Source organism: Prionailurus bengalensis, chromosome E1, assembly GCF_016509475.1.
Source record: "Prionailurus bengalensis isolate Pbe53 chromosome E1, Fcat_Pben_1.1_paternal_pri, whole genome shotgun sequence".
Lineage (NCBI taxonomy): Eukaryota > Metazoa > Chordata > Mammalia > Carnivora > Felidae > Prionailurus > Prionailurus bengalensis.
The window spans coordinates 21,471,554-21,488,201 of record NC_057347.1 but is presented as its reverse complement, the minus strand read 5'-3'; the positions used below and the strand labels follow the sequence as shown (position 1 = coordinate 21,488,201).

The 16,648-nt window shown below is 48.1% G+C and overlaps 1 protein-coding gene and 1 long non-coding RNA gene across 2 annotated transcripts in view; one reads left to right on the top strand and one right to left on the bottom strand.

The window, feature by feature from the left end:
* ASIC2 (acid sensing ion channel subunit 2) overlaps nt 1-16,648 on the top strand; it is a 1,009,280-nt gene that overhangs the window by 324,234 nt on the left and 668,398 nt on the right. The window lies entirely within an intron of this gene.
* Nucleotides 5,906-7,843, bottom strand: LOC122485222. The gene is made up of 2 exons (XR_006297820.1): nt 7,381-7,843; nt 5,906-6,236 (listed from the first exon to the last, which is right to left on the bottom strand). It is a non-coding gene; the product is annotated as an uncharacterized LOC122485222 (long non-coding RNA).

Genomic DNA, 16,648 nt, shown 5'->3' with positions numbered 1-16,648 from the left:
CCGTGTATGAATCTGTGGCTTTGCCAAAAGCTGGAACGAGCTAATTCCCCGCTCAGCTGGGCAGCAGGCTCCCTGCCTTGGGAGGTTCTAACGGCAAGCTGGGGTGTGAAAAGTTATTAGCAAAGACATAGCTCTGCCCCTTTGTTACCGCTTTTTTTCTGACAGCCCCGTCCTCCAGAGCGATTACAAAGGTAGTTAGCTGTAGACTTAAAAAAAAAAGTAGTTAAATCCTCATTTTCTGAAAGATTTTCAACTCCTGTGCAGTTTAAACTTAAAAGGTATCAAGTTAAAAGCTTTGTTGCTTTTTTGTGTATTTTGGGTTTTTGTGTTTGTTTGTTTTCATTTTCGTTTTGCAAAGAAAGATCATCTGCCATAATGTATTGGGAGCCAGGAGGATTCGGCTGCCTATGTGCTAGATGCCCTTAAGGGTGGGCATTGAGCCTTCCTCACTGTTCTTGTCCCCAGTGAGGACAATGACAGCAGCTACCACCTATGAAGCACTTGCTGTATGCCTGGTACTATGCTAAACACCTTATGTGTCTAGTTTCCTTTTTTTCTTTTCTTTCTTAGCTATGAATTTATATTTTATTCCACTTGTGAATCAACAATTTGGAAGTCAACAATGTCTTCATTATTTTTTTAAAGTAGACTCTACTGTCCTTCACTTAAAACCCCTGTGATCTGCTGAGATATAGACTGCCCACTATACTGACAGTCTGCGAGCATTGGTCATGTCTGTAAGCCAAATGATGTATACTCCTTTACTTTTCCCATTGGTATAAAACAGATTCTTAAAAATATATGACAAAGCCTGGACACAACCTAGATGTCCACCATTAGGGAAATGGTGGAGTAAATTATGATGCATCTTTACGATGGCGTATGATGTATCTATAAAAAAGAATGAGAGGTGTGCCTGGGTAGCTCGGTCGGTTAAGCCTCTGACTTCGGCTCAGGTTATGATCTCGCGGTTCGTGGGTTTGAGCCCCACATCAGGCTCTCTGCTGACAGCTCAGAGCCTGGAGCCTGTTTCGGATTCTGTGCCTTCCTCCCTCTCTGCCCCTCCCCTGCACACACACTCTCTCTCTCTCTCTCTCTCTCTCTCTCTCTCTCAAAAATAAATAGAAAGAAAAAATTAAGAAAAAAATTTTTAAAAGAATGAGAAATATTTCTGTGTATTACCCCACCAACAACCTCATTAGGTAGAAAGCATTGCTGTCCATTTTTCCAACTGACAAAAGAGGTTGAATAAGTAACTGAGCTGGGATTCGAATCTCGGCCCCCGTGATCCCACGGTGAGACGGGTTTTAGGATTCAATGTGATCATGTGGGTGGGTGCCTGGCACATAGTCAGGGCCCAGAAAACATTGGTTCCTTTTCAAGTCAAGTTTCAGGTAGTGTAGGCATGAATGCATGAAAGTGAAGCTTGCTGCTGCTCTGACTGACAGCTCCCCGTGAACCTTTGCTGGTTGTGCCTAGAGATAGGGAAAGGCCCTCGTAGGCCTGGGCCAGAAACTCCTAAAAGTTCCGCCCTTAGGCAAAACCGGCTCTGAGGCTCCTTGAAAAATGCTAATGGAAGTTCTACAGGGCCTCAGCTTGGATTCAATTTCTACCCACAGGCATAGGCTCAAAGAACATCCATGCAAAGGAAGGAGAATGAGATGGGAACAAGAGATGTTATGTAGAAAATGCAGGGTGGACAGAATCGGGGCCTGTGGGAGGGAGGGGGGAGAAGAGAAGGAGCCCAGGTGTCCCAAGCAGATCGCATCCCGGCTGCCCGTCAGACTCTGCACTTACTTGGTGACCTTGGGCAAGTTGCTTAACCTCTCGGTCCTCAGTTTCCACATCAGCAGATTTGAGGAATCATGATAATTCTGTCCTGGCCAGGTTTGATATTCACACAGAATGCACCAGAAGGGGCCTCTGGCCAGCACCCATTCTGAACGCTCAGTTGCATAACTGTCATATCGAGTTAGTATTTTTATTTTTACCCTGGATCCCAGAGTTGTCTGGGAGCAGAGCTCTTGGCTCAGTGCCTGGCATGTCGCGAGCGATAAATGTGACACCCCCATCTCTGCTGGCCCTCTCAGCAGTATTAGTCCCTGGTGTCCTTCTTGTTGATAGCCTTTCAACCACAGGTGACCGAATCCCACCTCGATAACGCTTGTTCATTGTGCCGGAAGATGTTCAGCCAGCCAACCAGTAGGATCCAGGGCCTCGTCAGGGACCTCACAATTAGTCTGTCTTCTGGAAGATAAGTTCTGCTGTGGTCCCAGGGGGGAAATTGGAAAACCAAGCCTGCAGGTTTCAATCTGAGAAGCATTAATGCCATAAAGTATTTCAATTCTAACCAAGGAGAGCGACAAAGCTGTGAGTACCCAGCAGATGTGGAGACGGGGAATTGCCGTCTCCCCAGGCTTGATTACAGAGAATTGGTTCCCGTTCAAGAGGCAGCTGGCTAGAAGGATGAGAGGCAGATTTACAACCTGGAAAGTGTGGTGGGGTGTCTGGGAGAGAGAGAAATTAGCATCATCAAACAGTAGTAAGAGCTGGTGTGGAGTGAGTTTCTACTACATGCCCGGAATGATCGCGGGCGCCTTGTCCAGGGGCAGTGGTAACAAGTCGCCAAGAGGACAACAATATGCACGTATTGACCTCTGCTTCATGCAGTCAGTGTGTAGGGGCTTTACAGATGCATTCTCCTGCTTGATTTTTGTACTGGCCGTGGGAAGCCAGCTTTCATCTTCCAGAGGAAGACCCTGGGGCCCAGGGAAGTGAACAGTGACTCTGCAGGGCTGGGGTTCGAACTCCAGTCTGCCAGTGGCAAAAGCTTGCTCTGAAAATAATTTGACAAATAAAAGCTTTTATCAAAACTGGATGGGTGGAGAAGGAAACAGTTAAGCTTAGGGATTGGACCTCTTGTTTTGCTCCCCGAAGCCCACCACAGAGCTGGGTGAGAGAAATAAGGACCCAGGTGGCTGGCCACGTATGGAATCTTTGCAAGAGTCCAAACCGATCAGTCATCCCATCCCATAAACTCCTCCCTACAGTCTCAAGACTTTCAGGGGCCTCGGTGGTCACCCCATCCAGCCTCATTATCTGACACATGAGGAAACTGAGGCCTGGAAGGGGAGAGTGACTTATCAAAGGGCCACAAAGGAAATTAGTGGCAGATGTAGGGCCAAAATGGCTTTCCGTCCCTGGGAAACACTCTTTCTACAGAACCGCCCTTCCCACCCACCTCTTAACCCACCAATTCTCAACCAACTCACAGAACAAAGAGATGACAACCTGATTTCTCCATTTTGAGAGTAGATCATCCCTTGTTCCTGACTCAAAGTTCTTTAACTAGGAAAGAGCTAGTAAATAAATTCTCGATGTCTTTCTGGATAGCTTAAGGTGGCGAATGAGTCCCCACAACTATATGCAAATATCCTTATCTGCAGTAAGGATCCATGAATAAAGGCCTTCAGGCTTCATAAAAGAAGAACCCATGTGGGACACATCTGTCCGTCATCTCTGGGTCCCCTGTGTCCACTATGGGGCCTGGGACAGTAAGATTCAGTACAAGTCATTCAATAGAAGTGAACTTCAGATCAACAGACAATGCCAGCTCTTTATCTGTGCAGCTTGGGCTCCATTTCCATGCTTATTGGTGGTGGGTTCAGAGGAAAAGAAATTTTGGATCCAGAGGAAAAGAAGCAAAAGTAAATTCGTGATGTAATTACTCTAAGTATTTGGTATTGAAGCTCAGTGATTCTAGATCACTTCCATAATGAGAAGAAGTCTGCATGGTGTTTTAAATTAAATTGTTAGAGTCACTTTTTAAAAATGTTTATGTAACTTTTTACAAAAATGAATGCCTTTAGCTATGCTCTCACTGGTAAGAGAATCTATGCAGACGTTACACTGTTTGAGTTAATTAGGACTAAATCAATGAAGTCGCAGTCAACGGGTTAATTATCTCAAGATTGGTGAATAAAATCCACCGCCTATGGCAAATAAAGCTTACAGCCTCAAGTAAACTAACACCGTTTTCAGAACAAATATTTTAATAAATGTAGTGTCTTAAATATGAATAGTCTCAAGGTTACAAGTCAATTGGCCTTAGAAATTTTAAAACAAAGTTTTCAAGAAGACAGGAATAAATACTTTGCCCTTTTGTAGGCTTAGAAAGCACTTGATAATAACAGGATATAAACTGAGCAGATATTTAACTTAGTTTCTTAGAAACTGGTATGTAGGTATCCTCGACCCTTCTGGCATCTGTGTCTATACATGTGTAATTGATTTAAGCATGCCTTGTATTCTAAGGACTGTGTCAATAGAATCTTAAAGTTTCTAGGACTTCTTGCTCAAAAATCAAGTGTGGTCTCTGGTTTTGACTTTTATGTTAATCAAAGTTGATTCAAGTAGCATTGGGGATGTTTTCATTCTTGCATTTACTAGTTCATACACACACACACACACACACACACATATATGTGAAATGTATATACGCATGTGTATATACACAAAATCTGCCAAACGACCCACACCCAAAAAGGTGAGCAGATTTTCTCTAAAATCAAAACGAATGTTCCAAGTGCTTTGAATTGAAACATGGATCCCACAACACACAAGAAGGAGACTTCTGAAAGCTGCGGAGAAATCACAGACAATGGCTTGATCCGAAGCTTGCTCGGGGTGAGGTGGGAGTGCCGTTAGAAGACCATGCCTTGCACAGGAAGACACCCCAGAAGAGACGGAGCTTTTGAATGGTCGCCTCAAATCCAAAGTCATAGGGCGGGGGCTCTGGATCCCACGCACTAATTTGCGCTCATGCTGCTTCTCAGAAGGACAGCTTTGCACGGACTGCTCCAGGGCAAATAGCGACGGGTGTGTTTTGTTTAATGATGGTTAATTGCAGGAAGCCATCTAGGCTTCCATGTGTCGTTGCCAACTCCATGTCTATATGTAATCAGAGTTCATAAGCGTCAGAATCAACTGGGAAATAAGGGAAGACGGTGTACTGGGGAGGCAGGGACATTTGTCTTGACACCCAGGAATGAGCCAGTATGTTACTCAGATCTTTTGCTCTTTTCACCAGGGATCAAACTGGAATCATGGGCCTTAACTCTCAACATACGATCTCATGCTAATAATCCTTATTTTTCTTCAGATTTGGCTGAGAACTACCCCCTCCCTCAAGGTCAAAGCTAAACCACAGTGGAATACACTTGCACATTTCAGAGCAAAGTGCTTCACTGACCATGCAGGACACGCTCAGGGGGCCACCAGCAATGAGCTCAACCCTGAGCTCTATACCCTGGCGGAGGGATATAGGGTGGAGGTTAGAAGTTGAGCAGAGGACATTTCTTTGAAGTGTGTTGTCCTTGTGTTTTGCAGAGACATTAGCTAGTGCCATTGCCTTTAAGGAACCTCTCCTGAAGGGCCCTGTCAAGAGGTGGCCTGCGGGAGCAAGGGGGCACTCCCAAGTGACTTCTGGGGAAAACGTCATGGCGGGGTGCCCACTGGAGATCTCACGGGGAGCGCATCGCCCACGCCAAAGAGCCATACAGCGCAGTGAAACCCATGGGAGGGGCCCCCAGAGGCCCCCCAAAATGTGACTAGAGAAAAGTCCTCTTTTTTTGAATAGCCTCTGACCCCATCTTACTCCAAAACCAAATCATGACAGCATCTGTCAAGTAGAAACCTCTATGCCCCCAATCTGTTTTCCAAAAGCTCATTCTCTTTCTGGAAGGATCAGGAATCATCAGGGGAGGAGGAAAAAGAAAAGAACCCAACCACACTGGCATTACCCACTCCAGGCTTCCAGGGAGACTGGAAAGACCCTTGAAGCTCCAAGTTTTAAGAATTACGAGAGACTGGACATTTTATCGCTGAAATCAGACCATTTAAGGACTAGCAGTGACCAAAGGGGTTTTAATTTCCTGAAAGTGACAAGAAATGGAGGGACCTGCCTGAGATACCATCTGTGGGTGGGGAGACAGGGTTGATAGACTGGATTTGTCAGACAGTCCTGAGAGGGAGAAAAAAATGGAAGTTGTTTTACAATTGTACACTATCAAGTTCCATTCTGTCAACATCGTGGTTATTTTCGTCTGTTGTTCTTTCTCCTCCGGGGAGCAGGTAGGGTGAGGGGTGAGGGGTGCTAACCCTGGTGCAGGTCGAGAATTGTTTGATGAGCAGGCTGTTTTATACGTGTAGGGCCAGAAGCTGCCAAGGCTGATGACCTGTGAGCAGAAGAGAGAAGGCAAAGATCAGAAAAATAGAGGGGAAAGAGAAGAGAGCCAGGCCGTGATGGAAACAAAGGGCTTGGTTCCGCCGTGTGCACCGCTGAGATGCCCAAGATGCAGACTGCTCCACGACAGAACATTCTGGAATGAGGGATGCCAACTAGCAAAGGCCTGAGAATGGGGGAGCGGAGCAGTCCTCCGGAGGGATGTGCTGCAGGAGAAATCACCCAGCACTGAAAGGTCATCAGAAGGGTTGCCCGGAAGAGGATGGGGAGAAGGGGCCCAACTTGTATCAGTTAGAAACCGCCGAGATTGTGCCACAGGAACAATCAACCAGCACGACTCGGTGGCTTGAGAGGTTTCCTGCACAGGCTGGCCAGGGCTGTGCTCTGCACCATCCTCACCCTGGGACCCGGCGTGAAGGGGCAGCGACTACTGGAACATGATCCGTGGCTGCGGCAGAGGGAAAAGAACATGTAGTGTGTTGTACATGGGCTCACCTCTACTCCTGTGGCTTTGGCCAAAGCCGATGACCCGGGAGCACCTTTTCAGAAAGACGGGAAAGAGTAACCGGAAACTAGTGAGCAATGAGGCAGTGTGTCTCCAGTGCCTGGGGAGAAGAGGGAGGCCCTGCTGACATGGAACCAGAGGCTGAACCACTGGGCTGACGAAGGTGGACTGAACTACCTACCAGGGCCGGGGAGGGAGCAAGCATACCACGGGCTGCTCGCCAAGCCAACAGCCGTTGCACCAGGTGTGATGCCAACCCCCCAGAGAGAGGATGAGGGGCAGGATCTGTGATCCCTGACCTCCTGGGAGTCAAAGTCAAGGCCACGTGTACCCTGACGGCTCCTCACGATGAGCTGAAACCGGGGTCAGCGTGCTCGAGGGGAAAGAGCCCTGGACTTGGAGTCGGAACGTCTGAGTCTGGTTCTAACCTGATTGTGTAACCTCGGTCGAGTTTATTCCTCCCCTTCACTTTCTCTGTCTCGTTCAGGTCTTATCATTGCAAAGGACTAACTTCATTAAAACAGAGAATGTCCCAAAGTAGAGGGACAGAAAAATATCGGATGGATGCCAAGGCCCCACGGGGACTGGAAATCACGGACCGAGATTCCTGTCCATTGCTACCGTCACTCACCCTGCTTCTCTACTTGTCTGCAGCCGCCTTCTTTCCTCTCTGAGAGGGCCTCCCTGCTTCATTTCCATCCATGCCTGCTCCCCTGCTCCAGACGGGGCCCCCACAGGCCTCCTCCTCTCAAACACAGCTTGACGTGCAGTGCCTGCAGCTAACTTGTCCCCAGGACGGAGAACGTGACTGGCCTGGACTGAGCCAGGCATCCACGGCTGGTCCAGTCGGCTGTGCCCGGGGTAGGGGTCGGGCATGTGTCCGTTTGGTAAGGACTATGCGAGCGGACTGTCTGCCAGTGGATGCAAACCAGTGGGCATTGTGACTTCATGGAGCAGCTGCAAAGTGACAGTCACCTGATTGTCACATCCTTGCGCTCAGTGGTACTTCCGTATGGTGTCCCTTGAACCCAAAACATCAGGTGAAGCAAACGCATTGTAAAAGCGATTTCTGTATGCTGCGTCAGCCGGAAAGTTCTGCCACAGAGTACAAGACCAGCCCGCTAACCACATGTTTTAGGAGGAACCTCCTCTTGTTCAGGCTGCTACATGTATTGTACTTCAGAGGTTTGTTGCAAAGTCAGGCGCGGGGGGCAGACCCACTCTTAAATTTGGGGGACTCAAGCAAATGGAGGCCGGTGGACCTTAAGTTTAAATATTCAAGGGGCAAAAATCAAGTCCTTCCCCAAATAAATAAAATATGTTCTGTCCTCTTGCCTTGAAGAATATATCTTTATAAATTTCTAACATACCTATCTTTCTAGATACAGGTATATCTATATCTATATCTATATATAAAGCTACATGTGTGTATAAAATGTATACATTTAGAGTTTTACACGTGAAAATATATAATGTTTATATATAAAGTCTTGCCACACATATATATGCATCTATGTGTTGTGTATGTGTGTGTGTGTGTGTGTATATATATATATATATAATTTTATACACATATCTTGCTTTATATATACATACAATCTGGCTGTGGTTTGTATATGACTGAAGGCAAAATATCAAAGATGACTACATTCAATTTTTATTGCTCACGTGTGGCTGTTATGTTGGTGATACAGTGAGATTCAGAGGAGTAATAAAATAAAAACATGCATTACTTATAAATATCATACATTTATTACATAAAATTTATTTTTCTTGCTTTCATTTCAGCAAAGGCACTAATTGCCTTCTAATAGTCAATATATTCACCTAAGACGTGTTTTATTGGCAGTCATAGCAAATCAGATGACTTCTGAGTATTTGTAATTCTTACTCTCTTATTATCATTATTAATTCCAGTTTGGACAGATTGCTCTGCTGAGACAGTAGCAACTAGAATTGTCGATAAACACATTAATGAAAATAATTCTTAGTTTCAGAAGAAGACCATGAATTTTACCTATTGTGTTCAGACACTGCAAAGGGGCTATATGTGATAGGTCATTGTCTCAAAAGATATTATTAAATATGTAAGTGTCATCAAAAATTACTGTCTGTGATGGTTAATTGTATATGTCAACTTGATGGCCCGAGAGCTGGTACACGTGATTTCTGGGTGTGACTGTGTGGGTGTTCTGGAAGAGATTAGCATTTGGATCAGTCAACTGAGTAAAGAAAGAGGCTGTCGCTGATGCAGGTGGACATTGTCCAACCTGTTGACGGGTTGAATCGAACAAAAAGCCAGAGGGAGGGTGAATTTTCTCCCTTTGCTTGATCTAGGGCGTCCGTCTTCTCCTGCCTTGGACACCACCACTGGTTTTCCTCTTCTGCTTGTAGACAGCAGACTCTGGGACCTCTTGGCCTCCATAGTTGCATGAGCCAAATCCTATTATAAATCTCCTCTTCTATAAACCCCTAATATCTTATGGGTTCTGTTCCAAACCCCAATACACTATCACTTATGTTATGATTGTCATTGACTCCTGTTTATAGAGACACACACATACACACTATCCACACACATTTCAGAATAAAGTTATTTCTTAGTGCGACATGATCTTCAGCCACCTCTCTTACGTTTGTGATTTTGCAAACACCGCACCAAGTCATGAGTTCTGCCAGAACGACACATGACAACAAAAGAAACAATAGCTTGGACCTTCTCTTTAAGCAGGAATCAATTGTTGCCCTACCATCTGAGAAGAGGGATTTGAAAAGTTCATGGCTTTCCCTTTTTGCTAACCCCGAGGCTTCTGCAGTTCATACCCTCCACGGTCTCTATCCGCATGGCCACACAGCAGTGCACGCCTGCCTCGAATTCCAACACAGCTTCCTTTGGTTCGGAGGCCACGGGGCGAGAGATGGGCAGGAGTGTGTCCGGGGACCAGACACTGTCAATCACAAAACAGATGCTTAGGGTTCCAGGTAGTTCTATGTAGGTGCTGATCAGTGGATCTGGAGGGCAGACTACAGAGGAGCATTTCACCACATTTATTTTTGAGCTGTGTGTTGTATGTGCGGCCTTCTAGAAACGTGGGGTAAGGAGCCTAAGAACTTTATTTGTTGGGGGACCAGAGAAAACCTATGTGGGTTTAAACAGAAAGGAGCTCCCCTCCCCCATCAAGCTCCTATATGCCCCACAGTGATCAAGACCACAGGGTACAAACTGCAGGGGGAGAATGGGAGAGAAAGAACAGGAGGCTGATGCTAGCCAGGGAGTGAGGCTAGCTGCTGCCACTCCAGCTGGAGGACACAAGAGGGACATGAGAAGGTCCCGAGGAGGAAAGTGTCTTCACTTTGTCCACTGTTAGCACTAGGATAATGTGCGGCCCCAGGAAATGAATCCATCAGACTCTGATTCCTGGTTCTCCTTGGGCCCAGGAAGGACAGGGACAGGAGGATCCAGGGTCACTGAGAGAATCACACAGCAGCTCCCTGAGCACTGACCCTCCTGGAGCCCAGCCCAAGAGTCTGCAGCGTGTGTCTTCAGGACTAGTGGGGCCTCTCAGAGGCTTCTGATGAACAGAAGCCGGGTTTTAGAGAAGAATTGTACCTTTCAATGGATGTCACTGGGAGACTGAATGCTGTAGTCAGTCACTCAGCGCCCTTTGTTGAGTGATGACATCTACCAGATCGGTGCTAGGTTTGGATGATCTTGAAAGGAAAATTCGTCTCAGCTCTTGGAGTTTGTGGGAGAATGGGGGTGGAGGGGGGCAGCCATTAATGAAGAAATGTTGCTTGATGTGATGTGCACCTAAGTGTGCCAGAATGAAAATGCACAGTGGGAAGGTGTTGGGCCTCACCTTCCGGGGGCGCCTGGGTGGCTCGGTCGGTTGAGCTCTGATTCTTGGTTTCAGCCCAGGTCATGATCCCAGGGTTGTGGGATCGAGCTCAGCGTCGGGCTCCCTGCTGAGTGTGGAGCCTACTTGAGATTCTCTCTCTGTCTCTCTCTCTCTCTCTCTCTCTGTCTCTCTCTCTCTCTCTCCTCCTCTTCCTCTATTCCTGGTCTGCTCACATGCCCTGTCTCTCCCTTTCCAAAAAAAAAGAAAAAAAAAGGGTGCGGGGTGGGGAATGCCTGGGTGGCTCAGTCAGTTAAGTGTTTGACTTGGGCTCAGGTCGTAATCTTGCGGTTCGTGAGTTGAAGCCCCGCATCAGGCTCTGTGCTGACAGCTCAGAGCCTAGAGTCTGCTTCAGACTCTGTGCCTTTCTCTCTGCCCCTCCCCTGCTTGCGCTGTCTCTCTCTCAAAAATAAACGTTTAAAAAAATAAAAATAAAAGGAACAAAGGAAGAAAGAAAGAGAGAAAGAAAGAAAGAAAGAAGGAAGGAAGGAAGAAGGAAGGAAAGAGAAAGAAAGAAAGAAAGAAAGAAAGAGAAAGAAAGAAACATCTGCTCTGATCTTACTTAGCACGTGGTGAACGCTCAGTCCAGCCAATGGGTGACTCTGCTTTCTATTCCCCTTTTAATTGAACAACCACACCCCAGCAATCTGCCTGGGGCAATCTGAACACACTTGACCAATGAACATGACGTAGCCTTCTAACAGACCCATGGGACGAGTGGCACAGCCCTTCACTAGGCCATAGCACCTGACCAGGGGCCATCGGCAGCTCTCCAGGCACTCCCAGTTAGTGAGTGCTGACCCCATCCAGTGCTGTTGGCACAGCCAACCTTAGCCCTCAGACAGCTGCTGGCAGATACAGCAGTGGGACTTCAGGAACCAGTCCTTCAGATGAAGAGTCCTTTCTGTAGGATTGTCTAATAAATGCCCCTTGTCACTAGGAAGTGGTTGTGCTGGTGGCTTTAAGGTTAAGAGCTTGGGGATGAGTCCCCACACATAGACTGGGGCGGGGAGGGATCTATGTCAGACCAGAGCTCAAACTCCCCTTTTGCCAGCCGTAGCCAAAACATGCCCTCCCCTGTCCTGCCGTGCATGTGAACTTCCTGCACAAGAGCTGGGGTTTACTTTCTTGCACATGCACCCAGGAGAGGTTTCTGGGCACCCCCTCCCCGCCCCGGCTGGGAAGGGCACCCCCTCGCCCTGGCCACAGGGGACTCTTCTGGCTAGGAACTTCACCAGACCAAATCTGCGCACTAAGCCTAGGTGGCAGCCCAGAGAAATACCCAGAAAGACCCAGAATGAGGCAGAAACTGTCCCCAGTGCAAGATACCGTATTAGCTTCCTGCTGCTGCTGTGACAAATTACCGCAAACCCAGTGGCTCAATACAACACAAGTTTACGCTCTTATAGTTCCGGAAGTCAGAAGTCTGACGTGGGTTTCACTGGGCTGCAACCAACGTGAGACCAAGGACACTGCTCTCCCGGAGAGGTTCTGGGGAGAATGTGTTCGCGGCCTTTTCTGGCTGCTGGTGGTCCCCAGCATTGCTTGGCTTGTGCCTCCATCACCGTCATCTCTTCTTTTCATCCGTTCCTCCTCTTCTGTGGTCCACGCTCCCTGTGCCTTCCTCTTATGAGGACACTGTTTATGACAGTGCCCCCCAACCCCCTGGATAATCCAGAGTAATCTCATCCCTAAAATCCTTAATCTAATCCTACTGGCAAAGTCCATGTTATTATATAAAGTAACATTCGCAAACTTCAGGGATTATGGCCAATGTGCTTTGGGAGCTATTGTTTAGCTGTGTCTGCTCTTTATCTGATATTCATGTTTGAGCAAACCCCCTGCCTTAGATGCTGGACTCATTCTGATAAAGAATGTCAACGGCAATTAGACCCAGCGGCCACCCTTCCAGAGCTTGTGTTTGTTCTGAAAAATAGTAATTCCTGAGAGCGGCACGCTCTGTTTCGTGGAGGAAAGTTTTATTAATGACAAGGGAGAGGGGCTTTACAGAATTAAACAGTCAGAGTACACATAAAGAGGGGGAGAAGTACAGAGAAGAACAAAGAAGGGTTAGTACATCAAATCGGGTTCTCGCAACATCCAACCTTCTGGCTGGGGAAGGCCCGTGGTGAACGACTGGTTTGAGTCCCCACTCGAGCAGAGCATCTTCCCCTCAGGTGAGGCTTCCAACTAACTATTCCCACCAGGGCAATATATATACTACCCGTGTGTGATCCGTGGTGCATCATTCAGTGGACCTACGTGCAGTCCTGAGCAAACTGGGTGTTTTTCTCGTCGTATCTCACAATCTGAGGAGCCTGGGCGTTTGTTCATTCCTCTCCCCTCCCAGATCCATCCCAGGGGGCCAGCCTGGTCTGGCTCCAGGAGGAATGTGAGGACCACGAACCCTCTTGGGGTCAGGAACAGAAGGGCCAGTTCTGATCCCGAGGCCAGATACGGAGCGCAAGCCAGCTAAGGCCCTCGTGATTGTGTGCGTGCAACTCTGAGCAGAAATGCATGACATGTCACACAAACAAGTTCTATTCAGAACAGCGTTCCAGCTGGGGACACAGATGCGTCCACAGTCAGCTGTCCCCAGGAGCTCCTCAGGAACTCAGCCAGGGGCTGGGCGGTGGCCTCCCAGGGGATGTAGTGACCAGACCTGGCTTGCTTCTTCTACCTGGGTGACTTTGGGGCATGCCTGTGACTTTATGGGAATGTCCAGAGCTCAGTTGCTGGGAACCTTCACCTGGTGAATTTACAAAGAGCCCCCTCTCTCTCCATATCTGACCCTCCACCTAGTCTGAGAATGGGCTGGGAAGGACGGACGGATGCTGGTAAGCAAGAGGAAGAGGGGAAGGATGGACAGGAAGAGTTTCACACAAGCTGCGTAAGAAAAAACAAGGGCAGGGGTATCTGGGTGGCTCAATAGGTTAAGTGACTGACTTCAGCTTAGGTCATGATCTCCCTGTTCATGAGTTCAAGCCCCGCATCAGGCTGTACTGACAGTTCAGACAGAGCCTGGAACCTGCTTTGGATTCTGTGTCTCCCTCTCTCTGTCCCTCCCCTGTGATCTCTCTCTCTCTCAAAAATAAATAATAAGAAAAAATAAAAAGTAATAATTAAAAAAATAAAAACAAAACAAAAAAAACCAAGAATAGATAGGGCAGATGAGGAAAGGCAGGAAGAGGGTGAGTCCCTCCTTCCTGCCTGTACGGGAATGAAAGGAACTGAATCATTCATTCATTCATGCATGCATTGGAAAAACGGAAAACATGAAGGGTTGGAGAAATATTTGTGTTTCTATACACTGGCATTTTAGGAAAATCAATGGATTTGAAATTAAAAATACTAATCCCAGCCAAAAACCGTGTCCTTGAGCAAGTTACGCTTTCAGATCTGATTCAGCATCATCACTAAAAAGAGAAGACTGGCTGCCTGATTTCCAAAGGCTAGGCCGTATCTTACTTTTTCAGAAATGGCAGCAGTTTCTTTTCCTTCTAGGAGGTGGCTGGCACTATTTGAAAAGAAACCAAAATATTTCGGTTTTTGTTTTTTTGTGTTTTTGGTTTTTTTGAACTCCGTTCCCCCCCCAGGCAATTCCTGAAGTGGCCACTAGATGGCAGAATGAGACCACAATGGTGCTGTGTCGAGGCCGGCTTGCGATTCGTGCGCAGCCCAGGCAGCAGCAAGCCAGCAAGCTGCTTCCCGCAGGCGTCTGATTAATAATGGGGCTGTAATTATCTTTACACAATCCCGATTGCAGCCCTGTTGTAGCCTAGCTGTTAAATTAAACTGCACAAATAAATATGCTGGGCAACACAGCCTCCCCAGCGGTCCCCACCCAGGAGGTGATCACGCTCATTAGCATATCAAAACAGAAACTCAACCCTCCTACTTCCCTTCATTTTCATAACAAAAGGGGCTCCCTTTTATCTCCCCAGCAACCCAATCTGTATTTAAATAGCTCTGTGAAGACTGATAACGTTATTACTTTATTTCCCCACGTCTAGCTCTGGGGAGATCTCCAATCTGTTTTCTCTAGAAACTGGATGGATGGGTTTTATTAGGAAGATGAATCAGCCCCCACTCCCACCCCTTCTGGCTGCCAGAAGCTTGTTGCTTGCTCACTGTGGTTGGAAAGGAGGATGCCTGTCCCGAAGACCAGAAATCACGCATCTGTTCTGCTGTGCGGCCGGGACCCAGTCAAAAAATGCCTGATGTCACCATGGTTTCAGGTCAAAATGAAGCAAACAAAAAAATTAAGAACAGAGACAAACACGAACCTGACGTCTGAGTGGGCGCACTCCGTACGGGTGCTGGAGTACTGTATGGCTCTGGGCTCTAAGTCACTGAAGGACTTGGAAATCCCTGAGACCATCCCAGTCCTGGTTCCAGTGTCAGCTAAGTGCTTTTCATATATTTTGCAAAATGTCGTCTCTGAATACATCTGGGTTTTTTTTGGAAGCAGTCCTGTTTTCATCAGACTCTTAAGTTTTAAGAACCGCCATCTCTAGTCCTTGCAACTGGTCGTTTAAGGGTGATGAGTTCAGGAGAGAGGAAAGGGTTCCCTCTTGTCCGGGAAGCTCTCGGCTAAGCGAGACAAGGGCCCTCTGGGTCTCCTGACTCCATCACATCTGACTGCTTCTCATTTGACTTTCTTGAGCCTCAGGAACTGTGCGGACCCACACATCACAACCTCATTCCCTCCTCCTGGCACAGAACATGTATCAGAAAGCTGGGGTTGAAAGAACGAGTGAGAGAATGAATGGTAAACTGGGAAGGGGTGCTTAGATCAAAGAGACGGGCAGGTGACCAAAGCTGGTCCCTAACTGAGGTGGGGGGCATTAAGTCCAGCCCAGTGGGGAAGCAGGGGTGGGGGGGGCGGGCTTGGCATGAGGATGGCACCTGGTGTTCGCAAGGCTCACCTATGTAAGCTCTCAAGTTGGCAGATTTCTAGGATCACAAAGCTGGGCCCCAAATCCTGCACCTGCCACAGGCCACACTTGGAGTGGGATTGGCTCCAAAATCAGGGCAGCCTGAGCCTAGGAGGCCGGGGTGAAGATGGAGAAAGCCAGGCAGGGTTCACAGGACAGTGACACTGACCTCTGGCTTCCTGCTGGGGAGCGGGCATTGTGTTAAGCCCTGGCACACTGCAAAGAGATGCCAGCCATCGTCGCCTCCTTCAAGTAGCCACAATCTGGTGGGGACCGTAGGTGGTGTGGCAGGGAGCCCTGGAGATGAGGAGAGAAGCATTGAGTGTGGTCAAGGCCAGCTCCAGATCTGTGCATGGGGGTTGCTGCTACGGTTTGGGCCATTCAAAAGGTTCACTTCACTAGGGGGACCCAGGTTAAAGACTTTGAGGCCCACAGTATGGGGAGGAAGGGTGGAGCTTGGCTATCAACATGCCCCTCACCCACCATCTGATGAGCCCCCACTTGCACTGTTCTGTGGTCCATGGGGAGAATGTCCCTCCTTCCTCCCAGTAGAGGCAGTGGGCTGGACCAAGCAGGGATGAGTGACCTGGAGAAAGAGAGGGGCCCTGTGCTCCTGGGGGGCAGGGGTGATGGGGGAAGCAGAACCAGGGATGGGAGCCGGGAAGAAAAGCATCTCCAGGAGGGAGAATCACCACCTTCCTGCTCACAAACTTCCAAAGGGAGGCCTTTAACTTGCAGCCCCAACCACAACATGGGGCTCTCTCTCCAGGGTCACCTAGCTACATCCCCTATAAGCTCACCTGCTTAGGAGACAAAAAAAAACGAAGATGGAGAGGGATGCCAGCTTCCTTTCCTCACGTCTGGAGGGGGCATCCGGGGGCATAAAGCCTGTGCCAAGCGTCCCCTCTCGGCCCTGGGCCCTCGCACTGCAGCTGCCAGTGCCTTATTTCCCTTGTGACAGAGGAATGGAGGGATATGCCAACGGGCACTGTTGTCACACAGGGCTCCGGTCCCTTCCTGCTGAAGCCCTTCCTTGGTTCGTGCATTTATGTATTCCACAAATATT